The following is a 16,894-nucleotide window of genomic DNA, read 5'->3' as shown; positions in this document are numbered from 1 at the left end:
AAAACGTAATCTTGTAACTGTACATCAAACATAGTGATCAGAGACGTTTACACTGTATATTACATGAGTTTTATGATATGGAAATGTGAAGTGCACATTTGTACTCATGGGTGTTTGGCTTGCTTGTATGACATCAAAGCGGTATTTATTATAATCATCAACATCTCATCTTTTCAAAATACATAGAGTCCTCGTAATTTACAGCATTTCCCTCACTCCGACAACAAATGTGGAAAAGTTGTGAAAGTGAGCGCCACACAGTAAGAGGTGGACCCATAGAGTTGCTAGTAAAAGGTAGATGGAACAACTGCCCTAGGTCCCTTGTTAGAGAGATGATGACTCAGTAGGAGACAGGTTAAAAAAACACAGGTTTATTGCCAGCTGCAACACACACCAGCATTACAAGAGAATAGGAGTTATAGTGATAAATGTCAGATGTGTGAGAATGTGTGGTATCTAGGAGAGAAGAGATTAATGGGAATATATTACACAATGGTACAGCTATGCAGTGGTCACCAACCTTTTCTGAGTCAAGATCACTTTCGCAGTCAAAAAGCAAGCCGAGATCTACCGCTCAATGTTTTTTTTTAACATTACTTTTAAAAAATTAACATTAACCTAATAAAGACAGTTCTGTGGATGAGGTTTGTGCAGTAGCCCTAGTACCATACATTATCACAGCATGTTGGCTATATGCCTGGCCTGACAATATTGTTTTTCTCAGACCATATTATATTTCAAAACTGGAGCTTTGATAACAAAATAGATCAGTTGGTGTAGCACTTGCGAGGCACAGCTGAGCATAAATTGAAATAATTTGCCTTTTTATTTTACTGTACTGACGGTACCTGCATCTGATGGTCATGGTTCTTTCAAGACAACTGGGAACTCGGGGAAAAGGGAGGTAAAATCATGACGTCAGTGATCCTCAGATCGGAAAATGGAAGCTCCAGAAAGATGCCCGAGTTTTCTACTTGGAATTCCGAGTTGGATGTTCAAAAATATTTTGGTCAGTCGGATCTAGTTTTTTTTCTTCGAGTTCCCAGTTGTCTTGAATACACTGAAGTCGGAGAGAGGGAGCTGAGGGATGGAGAGAGCAGCAAAGGGTCCGCCTCTCACCTTCCTTTCCTCCAGTGAGACTGACGAGAGGGGACAACGTCTTCCAACTGATGGCGAAACTCCAGTCGCACCGCATCTGCCTCATGCTGAGTCATGCACAAGTTCATGTTGTTCCTATGACCAGAGAAAGTGAAATATTCCTCGATATTAAAGTACACACGACGAGCTACTAATAATAAAAATGCAGGGCTATTGATACGCTTGGCTATTAATTAATTTCAGCTGCAGCACAAGTGGTAGTATGGAGAAGCGCGTTTTCTGTTTTGTAAAGGTGTTGAATAAAAACAGTGTTGAATAAAAACAAACATGAACTCACTCATAAAAATACCAGCTCCTTGCGGTATTAATTTGACAGTCTCTTTGGTCATGGTTTTTAATAGTTATGAAATCTCATGTAGGCTAATATCAAACTACACTGGAAACTGTAGGCACGTGGATTTGAGCTATCTGATTGGCCAGTAAGTAGACACTCGATTTAGCCACAGATATCCTGGTCCGCCAGGTAGTTCGTTTGGTTTTTCAGACAAATAAAAATGTTCAAAATGGGAACACTTTGTCTACGCAGGGCTTCTGAATCAAGTGCACCTACCATCAACTGCGCGACACGAATTTTAAAAAAGGAGCGCAAGTCTTTATCGTTGGCTTTTCTACAAAAATGTTTGGTGGTCGACTAGGAATTCTTTCACCGATTGGTGACCACTGAGCTATACGTTACAATGTAGCAACTGTACTAGGAGAGCATGTAATGATAACAATGACAATAGTGCTAATGGAATAATAGCTACAATTGAATAGCATTGTAATAACATAGGCCAGTGGTACTCATTGCGGCTCTCGGTGATTTTCCTAGTTTCCATTCACAATACATAAATTATACAATTTAAATGCAATGTGTTTAATGCAGGCCTGAATCACTTCATTGGCTATGTCTGTTGCTCCCTGGACCGCAGATAGATAGCAGTATAGCGCAGCTGTTAAACAGAGAGTTTGCCGAAATAGAACGCAACTGCTCAGCTGCATCGACCAACACAGTTTGCTACTAGCTAATTTTGCAGTCTGGTAGACATGGATCGATTTATTGTAAAAAATAAACGTAAATCTATTGACAATGAAAATTAGGGGGAAGAGCTGGAGAACAACGTGTCAGCTATGAACGAGCAACCATCGGAGAACCAGGAAAATCAGGAAAATGGCGGCAGGGAAATGCGGCTAGCTAACATGGCTCCGATGGCTAAGAGAAGAATAAGGTCGATTCAAGAAGAATACAGAAAGTTCCAAGAGAAATGGACAGACAAGTATTTTTTTTGTACTGCATAATAGCTCGCCTTGTCTTATTTGCCAGAAGGCAGTCAACTGTTTAAAAAATGCAGATTTAGAGCGACATTTCCAGTCACATCATGCACACTTTGACAAAACACATCCGCCACCAAGCAACCTCAGAAACAACAAAATAGCGCAACTCAAAGGACAGCGAAAAGGACAACAACAAATGATGGACAGATCTAGCACTGTTGCAGAGAAAATGACAGAGACAACATATGAGATTGCTTGGGATACTCACGAGAAACAAGAAGGTCATCACAGATGTGGCCTCAGCTGAAATGTTGTATGCTGATTTCACAAACAAGAAATCTATTTTAAAGCAAATTAAGGGACTGCAACTCTCAGACTCGACCATAACAAGACGCATAGAAGACAACACATCAGTGGCGCAGTGTTTTTGTATTGTGCTTGATGACAGCGCTGATGTGACATTGGGCAATTATATGTTTGTGTTCACTTCCCTCAAAACGAGTCGTTCAGAGAGGAACGTTTATGTTTACTGCCCCTTCAGGGACAAACAGGATGATGGGATATTCTGAAAGCCCTTGTTACATAATATTGACATTGTCAAATCTGGCATCTGTGTGCACTATCGGCGCCCCAGATATGCGAGAGGAGGAGAAGGGACTCAACAATGAGCATTGTGAAACAAAAACAGAGAAACAGACTAACCAATGCACACCTGGATTGCCTCACAGGAATAGCAACAACAGACTAAATTTAGAATTAATTCAGTCAAGGAGCAGAAGTGACATTTTCGTTCATCCAACTACTGAGGTAACCCTTAATATGGGTCTTATACATGCGATGTAGCCTATTTGATGTCTGTATGTATATATATATATACACACACACATGGTGGACACGGCCCCACCAATGTATATATTTGTTAAATGTTAAATGTATATATTTGTGATGTGCTGTCCATCAAATCAATTGCATGTGCTCTATTGCTCAGAATTTGCGCTAAATTGATAATTGAAAGAATTGGAAGAAAAAGTTGTTGGTGCTGACATCTTCAGGACAGGAATACCGGTTTACTTAACGGAGGAATAAACACACATGTTCATCATTGGTGTTTTAACCAGAACGGGGGAAAATGCACTTTTTTTATTTTCGCACATGCGCAGTCATACATCTCTCATAGGGCATGACTGTACCAGTGTAAGAACACAACTCAACAACATATTAGTCCACATGCCAACACCCCCACTTGCTCTTATACTGTACAAGTCGTATTCAACCTAACTTTATCAACACATTTAGCTTACAGTTATTCATCTCACAAATGTCAGTTTATATTCCAAACATGTAACCCAAGAATTTTTCATTTTTGAACTTCGTTACAGGTTTAGTCAAAACATCTGCAGCCATGTCTGCCGTTGGACAATATTCAATACTTATTTTACCATCACTGAGTTTAGTTTTTGTTCACATGGTGTTAACCTTGTTTGATTCATCTTTATTTTCCCTTCACTTTGTGTAAAATCAATGCCTAGGAAATGTCCAAGCCTCCCAAGATCTTTCATCTTAAATTTTTCACTTAACATTTCTTTTACACTTGTGAGTGAGTCACTATCACTAGCAGCGATAATTAGATCATCGACCCAAATTATCAAAATGATCCTTTCTGTTGCAGTTTGTTTGTTATAAACACAGTGATCAGCTGGGTTCTGTGTAAAACCATTTTCACTAAGGTGATCATGCAACATTTTGTTCCAGTTCCTTCCTGACTGTTTCAGGCCGTACAGTGACATGTTAAGTTTGCAGACTAGTTGCTCACCTGTATCTGACCTGACTTCAAAACCCTCTGGTTGCTCCATGTACACTTCACAGTCAATAGGAGCTGTAGCTCAGTTGGTAGAGCATGGTGTTTGCAACACCAGGGTTGTGGGTTCGATTCCCACGGGGGGCCAGCACAGGAAAAAAAAAATGTATAAATTGTATGAAATGTATGAATTCACTACTGTAAGTCGCTCTGGATAAGAGCGTTTGCTAAATGACAAAAATGTAAATGTAAAAAAATGTAGATATGCTGTTTTGACATCCATCTGATGTAACTCTAAGTCATACTGAGCTGCTAGCTGCATCAAACAGCGTACTGATGTCATATTTGCAGTTGGAGAAAAAGTCTCCTTATAGTCTATTCCTGCCACTTGACTATACCCCTTTGCAACATATCTTGCCTTGTATGTCTCAGTCTCATCTGAATTGTTTTTGACCGCATAGACCCACCTGCCCCCCACTGCATTTTTACCCTCTGGCAGTGTGGTTAATGTGAATGTATCATTTTCCCTATGGGAATTCATCTCATCCTTCATAGCAGTAGCCCAAATCTCTGATTTTGGTGAAATCATTGCTTCTTTGAAGGTTTGTGGTGCATTGCACATTACTCTGTAGCAGTAGTCAACACTAGGTGGTATCTGGTCATCACATTTCACTTTACACTCATAGTCTTTTAAGTACTGGGGTTTCTTCCTCGCTCTGTCTGGATAGCGTGGACTCTGACCATCTGAAGTCTCAATTTGCACATCTTGTGTCTCTTCTAAATTTTGATCTGCCATCTTGGCTTTCGGCATGGGGTTTTCAAATCTCTCCCCATGAAGATCATCACTGATTTCCAAATCTGTCTGAGTTTGGTGTTCGACTACACCTTTTGTAACACACTTGACTAATCTGTTTTTAAGAACTTTCCCTGGGTCTGGGTAGTAGACTAGGTATGCTGGACTATTTTTATCATACCCGACAGAAATACCCTTTTCACATCTTGAGTCTAACTTTTTCTTGTTCTGTCTATATGCATAGCAAACAGATCCAAATTATTTCATCTTTGAAAGATCAGGCTTTCTCCCAGTAAACATGTAGTGTGGAGTCTGTCCTACACGCTTATTGTAACACCTATTGCGAATTACTGCAGCAGACATTACAGCATATGTCCACAAGTTCTTTGGTAGGTTGCTTTCAAGTAGCATGCATCTTGCCATTTCGAACAGTGTTCTCCAATTTCTCTCAGCGGTCCCATTTTGATGGGGTGAGTAAGGGGCTGAAGTTTCATGTCTTATGGCGTTCTTACTGAGCAGTGACTGGAACTCTTTGGCTGTGAACTCTGTGCCATTATCTGACCTGACACACTTTATTTTCCCATAAGGGGCCACATTCAGCAATAAACTTCTCAGGAGCTTTTACAGTATCACTCTTTGCTTTTAGGAAATACACAAAAACTGCCCCTGAATAATCATCCGTAAATGCTAGAGTATATCTGAACCCATCTTTCGCCTCTGGCTCAATAGGGCCAGCCAAATCAGTGTGCACAAGCTCAAGAGCCGCTTTTGCCTTTTCATCAGGCTCTCTGTTTCTGCTCTGAACAAATTTTCCCTGAGTGCAGATTTCACACTTGAGGGTAGATTTGTCAATCTTACCTGTGATTTTCATTCCCTCTGTCACATTTTCTAACTTTGACACATCCTCAAAATTTACAGTGGCCAAGAATTTTGTGCCATGTGTGAATATCATAGCACCCATGACATCCATCATCAGTTTCATCACTTACAGTGTTAAGATAGACTTTACTATCGTACTCCTCGATATCAAAGGTGGTACCGTTCTTGTGGATGAGGTTGTTACACCCCTGTCGAAAGTTGACTGAAGCTCCGTTGGCTGTCGCTGCTTTAACAGAGAAAATGTCCTGTGGAAACGACGGCACGTACAGCGCCTTCATCAGCGTTGTTTTTACCCGACGGCCCGTGTTGTCTCTCAGGTAAACCTCCGCTGCACCTCTCCTCTCCGCGACACCATTCGTTCTTGTTCCGTCAGCCAGCTCCACGGAATGTTTTTCCGGTTTGAAAGTCTCGTCAAACTCCTTAAACTTCCCGATGTCCGTGACTATATGTGACGTTGCTCCCGTATCAACCATCAGCCCTTTCTGTTTCAGTCCACTAACCTGACAGTCACTTATTCTGAATGCAAATGTGTGGCATTCAGCATCTGTTGCTTGTTTCACATTGTCTCTTCTTTTTCGTCTGCAATTTGCGTCGGTATGAGTGGAGCTCTTGCAAAAACTACACCACTGTCTCCGTTCTTTGCGCTCTCCAGTAACGGTACACTCCCGGGCCTTGTGCCCTTTCTGGCCACAGTTGAAGCAGGTTATCTCGGTCCCTTTATCTCTCCCTCTTGGCCAGCTAACTTTAATATTACTTGCCTTCATCACGTTGTCGTCAGTGGAAATGGCGCTAAACTTCTCGGTGCTTTCATAGCTCCTCAACTTGGTTTTGAACTTGCCAAAAGTTGTCGGCTCGTCACTCTGCGTTATGTGGATGGCAAACGGCTTAAATGATTCGGGCAAACCTTTCAGAATCATTGCAATCAACAGCCCGTCACTTAAAGTCTCTTCAGCATTTCTCAGTGCTGTAATAGCCGTCTCAGCACGAATGATATAGTCCGTAACACTTTCGTCAGCGGCTTTCTGAGGAGAAGTTAGTTCAGTGTAGAGGCTAATCACACGTGGCTTCCCTTTACCTGCATAATGTTCCCTCAATATCTTCAACGCTTTTCTCCCATCATCTGCTGCTTCTCTCATTATCAGGGAAAGGCTTTTATCATCCAAAACCTGTATCAATTCGGCATAGGCTTCTTCATTTTTCTCTCTGTCTTCTTCATCTTCATCCACGCTCAATATGGCGGCCTTTAGCCCAAGCAAACGCAAGTGCCCCAAAAACTTTGTCTCCCATAACTGGTAGTTTTTTTTCATCTCCGTCGAAATATAATCTATTCCATCGGCTTCCATGTTCCCTCCTGGGCCCATAACCTGTTGGTGCTGACATATTCAGGACAGGAATACCGGTTTACTTAACGGAGGAATAAACACACATGTTCATCATTGGTGTTTTAACCAGAACGGGGGAAAATGCACTTTTTTTATTTTCGCACATGCGCAGTCATACATCTCTCATAGGGCATGACTGTACCAGTGTAAGAACACAACTCAACAACATATTAGTCCACATGCCAACAAAAGTACAACAAATTAAAGATCTGTGCAGCCCTCTAAATGATTGTCTCAACCCAAAGTGGCCTCCTTCCAAAAAATGGTGGGTAACACTGAAATAGGCTATAGATGTCCTATATTGGTTAGGGCTAGTAAGCTAGACAGAAATAGGAATGTAATATCATCAATAGTAGTAATAGACTATTAGTAACACAGGCTAATACAATATAATAATAATAATAGAAGTAATAGCAGCGAGGCTAAGAGCATAGCAATAATGGGAGTAATGCTCTGTACATATGCAATGGGCAAGGGCTAGGGAGGCTAAACACAATTGCAGCTAAGTATTAGCAACAGGCTATTAGAGAATACAGTACACACTAAGGCATAATGTCCACTAGCATACATTAGCGGCCAAACTAGCATAATACAAGCTAGTAACAAAAATATAAGCAAATATAGCTAGAGATGGGCATTTGAATTTTTGGGATGTGCAAGTACTCGCATAATTTTTGTTGTTGTTGTACTGCAATAAAAAATATATTTTTAGAACTGCACTGGAAATAAATGTGTGCATTTATCTATAGGTCTATGCCAACAGTGCGAGAGAATGCCTAATTTATCATAACCAATACAGATAGATAACATCCTAATCCCTAAATTGCCCCATATACAGTATATTCAGTCAATAAAAAAATGAAGTGCCATTTAAGATTAATTTATTGAAACCGTAATATCAACTAGTTATATTATATTGTGTAACACAATCTTCAAAAAGCCAGTAACCTCAGCAGTGGCACTTGCTTGTAGAAGCCTATGGCTGTGCAATGGCGTAGCCTTGCTTTGTTAATTTAGCAGACAAGACACTCTTATTTCCCGAGCCCTTTTAAAATAGGTCAAGATATATATTTTGTAGTAAAAAAAAAAGTAATATAGCAGAATAAAAGTGAACAGAATATTTTTCAAAATGAAAAAAGTAGCCACTTCGAAGTGATCTCGCGGCGAGTTAGTGGAAATTGTGTTTCTATTTCCGGCAACATTCGCGCGACGCTAGCACATTCTAGTGGCGGGAGGCGAAAGCGGCAAAAGTGGTACTTTTAGTTGAGAGTGATAGTTTTACACTGACAGAACCGCACAAAGTCCTAAAATCGATCAACATGACAAGCATTATATGTTCTGTATGAGGCTGGCACAATAATTGGATGAAGAGGAGGCAGTTTTTACAACAGCAATGTTTTGAACACCAACCTCTACGTTGATCTGAATGTACCTGTGGAGCCCCATACGACCTGCACCCACCTCCTAAAGATGCAGAGTATTTGTGGCTCTGGCTCAAAGCATTGAACCTAAAGAAACCACCTAAACGTCCCTTTGTGTGCTCCTACCACTTCTTTGACAAGAAGGACTACAATGGAGCATTCTTACCCAGATATATGGCTTGGCTACGATGCTCCACTCTTGAAGAAGTGTCAGGTATTCGTCAGTGACAGGTAAGCCAAGCACTTGAGCAGTTTGCCTGCTCTCATTTTGTCTTGCTCTTGTATCTAAGCACAGTATTATAATAGCACAATTGATTTCCTCTACAACTCAATAAAATGTTATATATACACTTAATTATTATGATGATTAAATATTATTAGGAGCGTCCATGCAGTATGGTGTTTTATTGTACAGTTTTGTTATTAATTGTCTGTTGACTTGTTTAACAAGCCATACTGATTTCTTAACAGATGACATAACAGGCTCATGTGTTCACCAAATTGAAAATGGGGATTGACCAACACAGATAGAAGGAATGGATATGCCTTCAGAGAAGGATGCCCAAACCCAATGGGAAGACCCATCTCTAAGTGATCACAGCTCAGGTGATCATATAAAGCCCGCTACCTGTGAGGCAGGGACACAGTGCCCAGCAGGACCTCTACAAAACCGTGCTGAGGAACGAAGCACTCTGTCGACTGCATACAGCCTTGTTGCCTTGCTGCCTTTTCTACCCTGGCGGAACATCTTCTACCCCTCTACAAAGGCAGCTTTCAGTTAGACCTGACATACTAATTCCTGATGACACTGATGAAGCTGAAGCTCAACTTGCTGCAGCAGTACCTAGCAGAAAGGTTTGGTGTTTCCCAGAGTATTGTCAGTTGAGTGATTTAGTTATTGGATCGACATGATGGAAGAGAATCTGAGGGAGTGCATTCCATGGCTGCCAAGGGAGACCATCCGTGCTACAATGCCACAATGTTTTAAGGACCACTACCCAGGAACAACCTGTATTATTGACTGCTCAGAAACTGTTTTACAGAAGTGCAAGGGTCTGGATTCAAAGGGGGAGTCATTCAGCCATTACTACGCCTAGAACACTATCAAGTACCTGGTGGCCATTGCACCTTGTGGTCTAGTGATGTTCATCTCCTCAGCATATGGAGGTAGATGTAGCGACAAATATATAACATTGGATTCTAGGTTCCTGGAGTACCTCTGTCCAGGTGATGAGGTCATGGCTGACCGGGGCTTCACAATCAGTGATCTGCTAGACGAGAGGAAGGTCAAATGAACAATTCCAGCCTTCACAAAAAGAGGTGCACAGCTGTCAGAGGAGGACACCACATGTACAAGACAGATAGCTAACGTGAGGGTTCATGTGGAACGCGTAATTCAAAGGCTCAAATGGTTTAGAATCATCTCACAGTGCCAATCAACCTCTCATCTAAAATGGACAAAATACTGTGAATCTGTGCCGCCCTGTGTAACCTGCGTGGCGATATCATTCATGAAGATGCTGAATGAACTGACCAGTCAAATGCCATTCACAGGGTCGATTTCCCAATATGAATTAAAGTTATGTCAAAAGTTACATGAAATTTCAATTCATTCTATAACAACTCAACTTAATTATTTGTTTTACATACTGATTCGTATTAATAAAAAAACGAAGCCATAAAAACAGTTTCCACAGTACTGTGACTGTTGATGCATGAAGTCAGGCTTTTTAACTGAAAAACAATGTGTTAATAGTAACTGCAAACAGGAGAGACATCTGACTACATACTTCTACAGAGCTGCATATATTTGTCACTCGGTGACAATCTGCCTGCCTGATGATCCTCAACAATAAATGGCAGCATGTGTATAAAGTAGAATGCCTTCAACCTCAGGACAGCCTCTGCACAGAACTGTGCATCATAGGGAACAAGGATGACAACTTGCTGGGATGGAGTCCAGATGAGCACCTTACTTTCTCTCAGTCCTGTGCTAAACATACCAATTTGCGCACCTGCATGTAGTAGCCACGTGGCCCATGTGGTTGCAGTTGGGGTGTGCCCTCCACATCACAGGCTTTCCCATTGCAGACATCATCCAGAGAATCATAGCCCTTCCCCATGACTGGACACTTGATCTCCAACAGCTCTTTGGAGTTAAGCACTCCATCAGGGCTTGCTGGTAGCCATGGCTCTTCAACACTGACAACAGTGCCTCTATGGTCCACAGAGTAACCACAGTCTTCCAGCCACTGGGTGGCCATCAGCACATTATCTTTCCCGTAGCATGTGGCTGCACTCCCTCGGGAACCTGGGACACAGATGATCCTGGAGAAACTTACCAGGGTTAGTGGATTCCCTGACGGACCTTCTTTCTTGCAGAAACTCAAAGCTTCCTTGAGTCATGCCACAAGTGTGAGACACTCTGCTCCTTTGTGATCTGTTCCTAAGTAGTCGACTGGGTTGGGTCAAGTTTCACAAATTCATTGTAGAAGGACAGACACTTCTGGCAGTTGTAATTGACATGCTCTCCATGTGGCTGGGAAAGAGTAGATAATCTATATGAAGTTATTATATGGAGTTAGCAAGCATTGAGCAGAAGAGATACACATCAGTTCAAATACATTAAAATGGTACAGCCACAAATAAATATTCCTTTCAGTCCAATTTTACCTGGGATGCTACTGGCTGTGATATTATTGTCGGTTCAGCATTAACACACTTATAGAGCAGACTCCCCACAGGCAGATTCAGGTGTCTCAAGCTCCTATTCAATTTCTCATGTGAGTGGAATGCAGGAGTGGGGGGCAGGGGTGGACATTCTGGATGCTTTTCTGCATATTGGTCACTGGCCTTATGGTGTGTGAAGTCAATGCTGTTTAACCACTTTGACTCAAGGTTCCTCCCAAGTCCCTGCATTCCATTGTCGCTGCTCATCGGTGCAGGCTATGCCAGTTAGCCCACTGGACACTGCATTCTGCACCTGTGATAGAATGTTTGTTACAAAAAAAAGACATTCAGAGAAAATCCCATTATTAACAATTGTGTGACTGAGGACTATGTGATCAACTTCATCAAAACACATGCAAGTTACATCATAAACTTACCTTGCTATTGTTCCCAATGAGATGAGACCACTTAACAGACCACTGTATTTATTTATTTTGCTCCTTTGCACTATATTATTTATATTTGAACTTTCTTCAAACTACAAATCTACCATTCCAGTGTTTTTCTTGCTATACTTTATTTACTTTGCCACCATGGCATTTTTTTGCTTTTACCTCCCTTATCTCACATCATTTGCTCACATTGTATATAGTCTTATTTTTTTTTCTACTGTATTATTGACTGTATGTTGTTTACTCCATGTGTAACTCTGTGTTGTTGTATGTTGTCGAACTGCTTTGCTTTATCTTGGCCAGGTCGCAATTGTAAATGAGAACTTGTTCTCAACTTGCCTACCTGGTTAAATAAAGGTAAAAATAAAAAAATAAAAAAACTTACCATACTTTAGACATTTGTCATAGGGGTCATTGAAAGGAGGCCAAGGCGCAGCATGTATAGTGCTCATTCTTTGTCTTTAATGAATACACTTCAACAACAAAAACGACCAACAACAGTTCCGTCAGGTACACTAGACTAAACGGAAACAACTACCCACAAACCCCAAAGGAAAACAGGCTGCCTAAGTATGGCTTCCAATCAGAGACAACGAAAGACACCTGCCTCTGATTGGAAACCATACCCGGCCAAAACATGGAAAACGAAACATAGAAATAGAATTCTAGCACGATCCCACCTAGAAACAGAAAACCCCAAAACCACCCAAAACAACCACCTGTCACGCCCTGACCACTCCACTATGGCAAATGACCTCTTACAATGGTCAGGACGTGACAGCATTGCCCCCAACCACAAGGATATTTTACAAACCTTATTCACCCAGAAAAACAATAACACTAAAGAAATACATGTGATGCTGACATGTTAAAATAAATTGTATACCCTACTCACCTGGACTCCATAAACCTTCCTTGCCTCACCAACATGATTTGATAGGATACTTACAGATTCCCCACATTAATACAGCAGTTCTGTTGATTCACAAATACATGTTAACATAACCAATAAATTATGACATGGAGTATGGTTGAGCCGAGCGTTCTGACCTCATAACGGCAGTCAAGCACCCAAGCAAACTGGCTAAAGTTAGCTCGCTTGATAGCTACTTCCAGACATAAATGAGAGAACATCTCACTCTGACCATTTTACTCGCCCTAGCAGAGCTGATTAGGTTGTTTTCATGTTATCCAGAGCGTTGGTGACTGTAACTGTGCTGCTGGCAATAATTTAATTACGCTTTTTTGCCGACGTTTACTGACACCGGCCATATTCAACGGTTGTTGAGCGTTTGTAAATTCATCAGTTATTCTGCGCTCTGGCACACTCAGACCAGAGTGCACTGAAATCGGAGTCGATAGCCAGAGTGAATTTACAAACATACACCTACTCCTCGGCCGAATGACCAGTGTGCGCTCAGAGAGCAAAACGCTCTGAATTTACAAACAGACAATCTGACAACCCTCTGAATTTACCAACGCTCTGAGCGCACTCTGGCACTCCAGATTTAATTTAAGAACACACCCTAAGTCGTCAAATGTCTAGCTAGTAATTTGTTATGCTAACAAGCTAACAAGAGGTTGCATAGCAACAGCACCTAACTTCCGGTAGACGAGCGAAGAGCTAGTACGCTCAACTGAAAGGATACCATTCGTTTACAGTATACTAAAATTAACTAATAGTATATAGTATGTAGTATATACGCATTAAGAATATAGTATACAGTATGTTGGTATGGGTATTCAAACACAGCTAGAGTGATCATTTGAAACGGCTTAATTTGGCGAGTTGAAATAAAAAAAAACATTCAGGGTTACAAAATTAAATCTGTCTTATTTTCGATATACAGACGTTAGATTAAGCAATAAGACCCGAGGAGGTGTTGTATATGACCAACTCGGAGTGCCTGGATACAGCCCTTAGCCGTGGTATATTGGCCATATACCACAATCCCCCGAGGTGCCTTATTGCTATTATAAACTGGTTACCAATGTAATTAGAGCAGTAAAAATAAATGCTTTGTCATACCTGTGGTATACAGTCTGATATGCAATGGCTGTCAGCCAATCAGCATTCAGGGCTTGAACCACCCAGTTTATAATTTAGTTTATTCTGCATGTTATTTGGAAATTTCCAAATGGATGAATAATTCCACATTTAACACTGCATGGTAATGAATTACGGCCATGACATCTGTTTGGTGAGTAGGCCTAGGCTTAATGATTCTGATGAAAATACGCTCTTTGTCTTTACAAAGGTACTAACGTTTTTGTGTATTTTCAGTGTGGAACCTGTCTATGTTTGGGGGGGTTATAGCCTATGCTAACCAATTCTAAGTAGCACTAGCTGTTCGCAAAGTAGCCCAAGCAGAAAATAGACGGGAAACAATTATTCCAAAACTGCAGCTCTTTGTTAGAACAAATATTTTCCTACTTCAATCAACCAGTCCATTTAGAAGTTGTGATAAAACTGTTGTCATTTGCCAAGAAATATAGCTTGCGTATCCCATCAGTTAGATCTGTTTTTATAGGCATTTATTTCTGTAAGCCTAAGGAGAGCTTGTGTGCTCACTCAGCACGCGTGTGTGTATTGAGTGGTCAGAACGCAATTGAGTGCATGAGACATTTAGGGAGAAGAATTGTGTAATGCTTGGCTTGGTTTCTTTTTTGTTGTGCCCCCAAAATTCACATGTACAAATGGAAAACTAGAGTCAAAGCAAATGAAAGTTGTCTTCAAGGCAAAATTGAAAATGTTTTCGTGACAAATTTTTACATACAGTTGTGGCCAAAAGTTTTGAGAATGACACAAATATTAATATTCACAAAGTTTGCTGCTTCAGTGTCTTTAGATATTTTTGTCAGATGTTACTATGGAATACTGAAGTATAATTACAAGCATTTCAAAAGTGTCAGGCTTTTATTGACAATTACATGAAGTTAATGCAGAGTCAATATTTGCAGTGTTGACCCTTCTTTTTCAAGACCTCTGCAATCCGCCCTGGCATGCTGTCAATTAACTTCTGGGCCACATCCTGACTGATGGCAACCCATTCTTGCATAATCAATGCTTGGAGTTTGTCAGAATTTGTGGGTTTTTGTTTGTCCACCCGCCTCTTGAGGATTGACCACAAGTTCTCAATGGGATTAAGGTCTGGGGAGTTTCCTGGCCATGGACCCAAAATATCGATGTTTTGTTCCCCAAGCCACTTAGTTATCACTTTTGCCTTATGGCAAGGTGCTCCATCATGCTGGAAAAGGCATTATTCGTCACCAAACTGTTCCTGGATGGTTGGGAGAAGTTGCTCTCGGAGGATGTGTTGGTACCATTCTTTATTCATGGCTGTGTTCTTAGGCAAAATTGTGAGTGAGCCCACTCCCTTGGCTGAGAAGCAACCCCACACATGAATGGTCTTAGGACGCTTTACTATTGGCATGACTCAGGACTGATGGTAGAGCTCACCTTGTCTTCTCCGGACAAGCTTTTTCCGGATGCCCCAAACAATCGGAAAGGGGATTCATCAGAGAAAATGACTTTACCCCAGTCCTCAGCAGTCCAATCCCTGTACCCTTTGCAGAATATCAGTCTGTCCCTGATGTTTTTCCTGGAGAGAAGTAGCTTCTTTGCTGCCCTTCTTGACACCAGGCCATCCTCCAAAAGTCTTCGCCTCACTGTGCGTGCAGATGCACTCACACCTGCCTGCTGCCATTCCTGAGCAAGCTCTGTACTGGTGGTGCCCCGATCCCGCAGCTAAATCAACTTTAGGAGATGGTCCTGGCGCTTGCTGGACTTTCTTGTGCGCCCTTAAGCCTTCTTCACAACAATTGAACCGCTCTCCTTGAAGTTCTTGATGATCCGATAAATGGTTGATTTAGGTGCAATCTTACTGGCAGCAATATCCTTGCCTGTGAAGCCCTTTTTGTGCAAAGCAATGATGACGGCACGTGTTTCCTTGCAGGTAACCATGTTTGAAAGAGGAAGAACAATGATTCCAAGCACCACCCTCCTTTTGAAGCTTCCAGTCTGTTATTCGAACTCAATCAGCATGACAGAGTGATCTCCAGCCTTGTCCTCGTCAACACTCACACCTGTGTTTTCGAGAGAATCACTGACATGATGTCAGCTGGTCCTTTTGTGGCAGAGCTGAAATGCAGTGGAAATGTTTTTGGGGGATTCAGTTCATTTGCATGGCAAAGAGGGACTGATCACTCTTCATAACATGCTGGAGTAGATGCAAATTGCCATCATACAAACTGAGGCAGCAGACTTTGTGAAAATTAATATATGTGTCATTCTCAAAACTTTAGGCCACGACTGTGCATTCCACCAAATAGTTTTCCACCAAATAGTTTTACAGTATTTTTATTTATTTTTATCTCTGGTTAATGATCGAGCTTTGACGTCTGTTCGAGTACTCAAGTACTTGATTACTCATGTCTATCCCTATAATAAGCTAGTGAGAAAATTATGTAATCTAACAGCATAAATGAACATACTGTAGTAAACAGTATAGCACCATACATAGTAATCAAAAGTTAGCCATCATGCTCATTGACTGGACATTCCAAATTGCCATGGCAATTATTATGCATCACATAATGCATAATTGTATTATTATTATTATTCAGATATTCATATACAAGATGCCGCAATCCACGGTATACAAGGTACAGTATCCTATCAACTGCACTGCTGCGCTTTTAGCAGCCTATGGGCCAGTGTGTAAAATCTTCACAGGCAGATCTCATGACCTGCTGCCCTGTTTTCCCCAACTCAAACTAACCCTCAAATCCTTTCAAATAATGGTGTAAAATAAAGCAGGGTTCACAATGAGTCAAACAAGCAATAGGCCTAAAACATAGGCAACAAACATATCAAACATACTGGAGTATCTCTAAGATATGCCTATAACCTAGTCTATATAAAGGCAACATCATTGAGTAGTAATGATGCAAAGTTTCTTATTTTTTATTTACTGTTAGATTAATTAATTACACAGCAAACTGGCAGTACATAGAGATCTAGCTATTGGGTTTTGAATTATATTTTAAATTCTGAGCCCTATTTATAGGAACAATAGCCTAATTGT

The 16,894-nt window shown here is 41.1% G+C and overlaps 1 long non-coding RNA gene across 1 annotated transcript; it reads right to left on the bottom strand.

Annotated features, from left to right (window-relative positions):
- Positions 1-349: 349 nt before the first annotated feature.
- Positions 350-3,072, bottom strand: LOC115162362 (uncharacterized). Its single transcript, XR_003869526.1, has 3 exons — positions 2,681-3,072; positions 1,120-1,233; positions 350-456 (listed from the first exon to the last, which is right to left on the bottom strand). It is a non-coding gene; the product is annotated as an uncharacterized LOC115162362 (long non-coding RNA).
- Positions 3,073-16,894: the final 13,822 nt, after the last annotated feature.

The sequence above is a fragment of the Salmo trutta genome, chromosome 25 (assembly GCF_901001165.1).
Source record: "Salmo trutta chromosome 25, fSalTru1.1, whole genome shotgun sequence".
Classification (NCBI taxonomy): domain Eukaryota; kingdom Metazoa; phylum Chordata; class Actinopteri; order Salmoniformes; family Salmonidae; genus Salmo; species Salmo trutta.
Note: the sequence above shows the minus strand (reverse complement) of the source record. Positions and strands in the feature narration are given on the sequence as shown.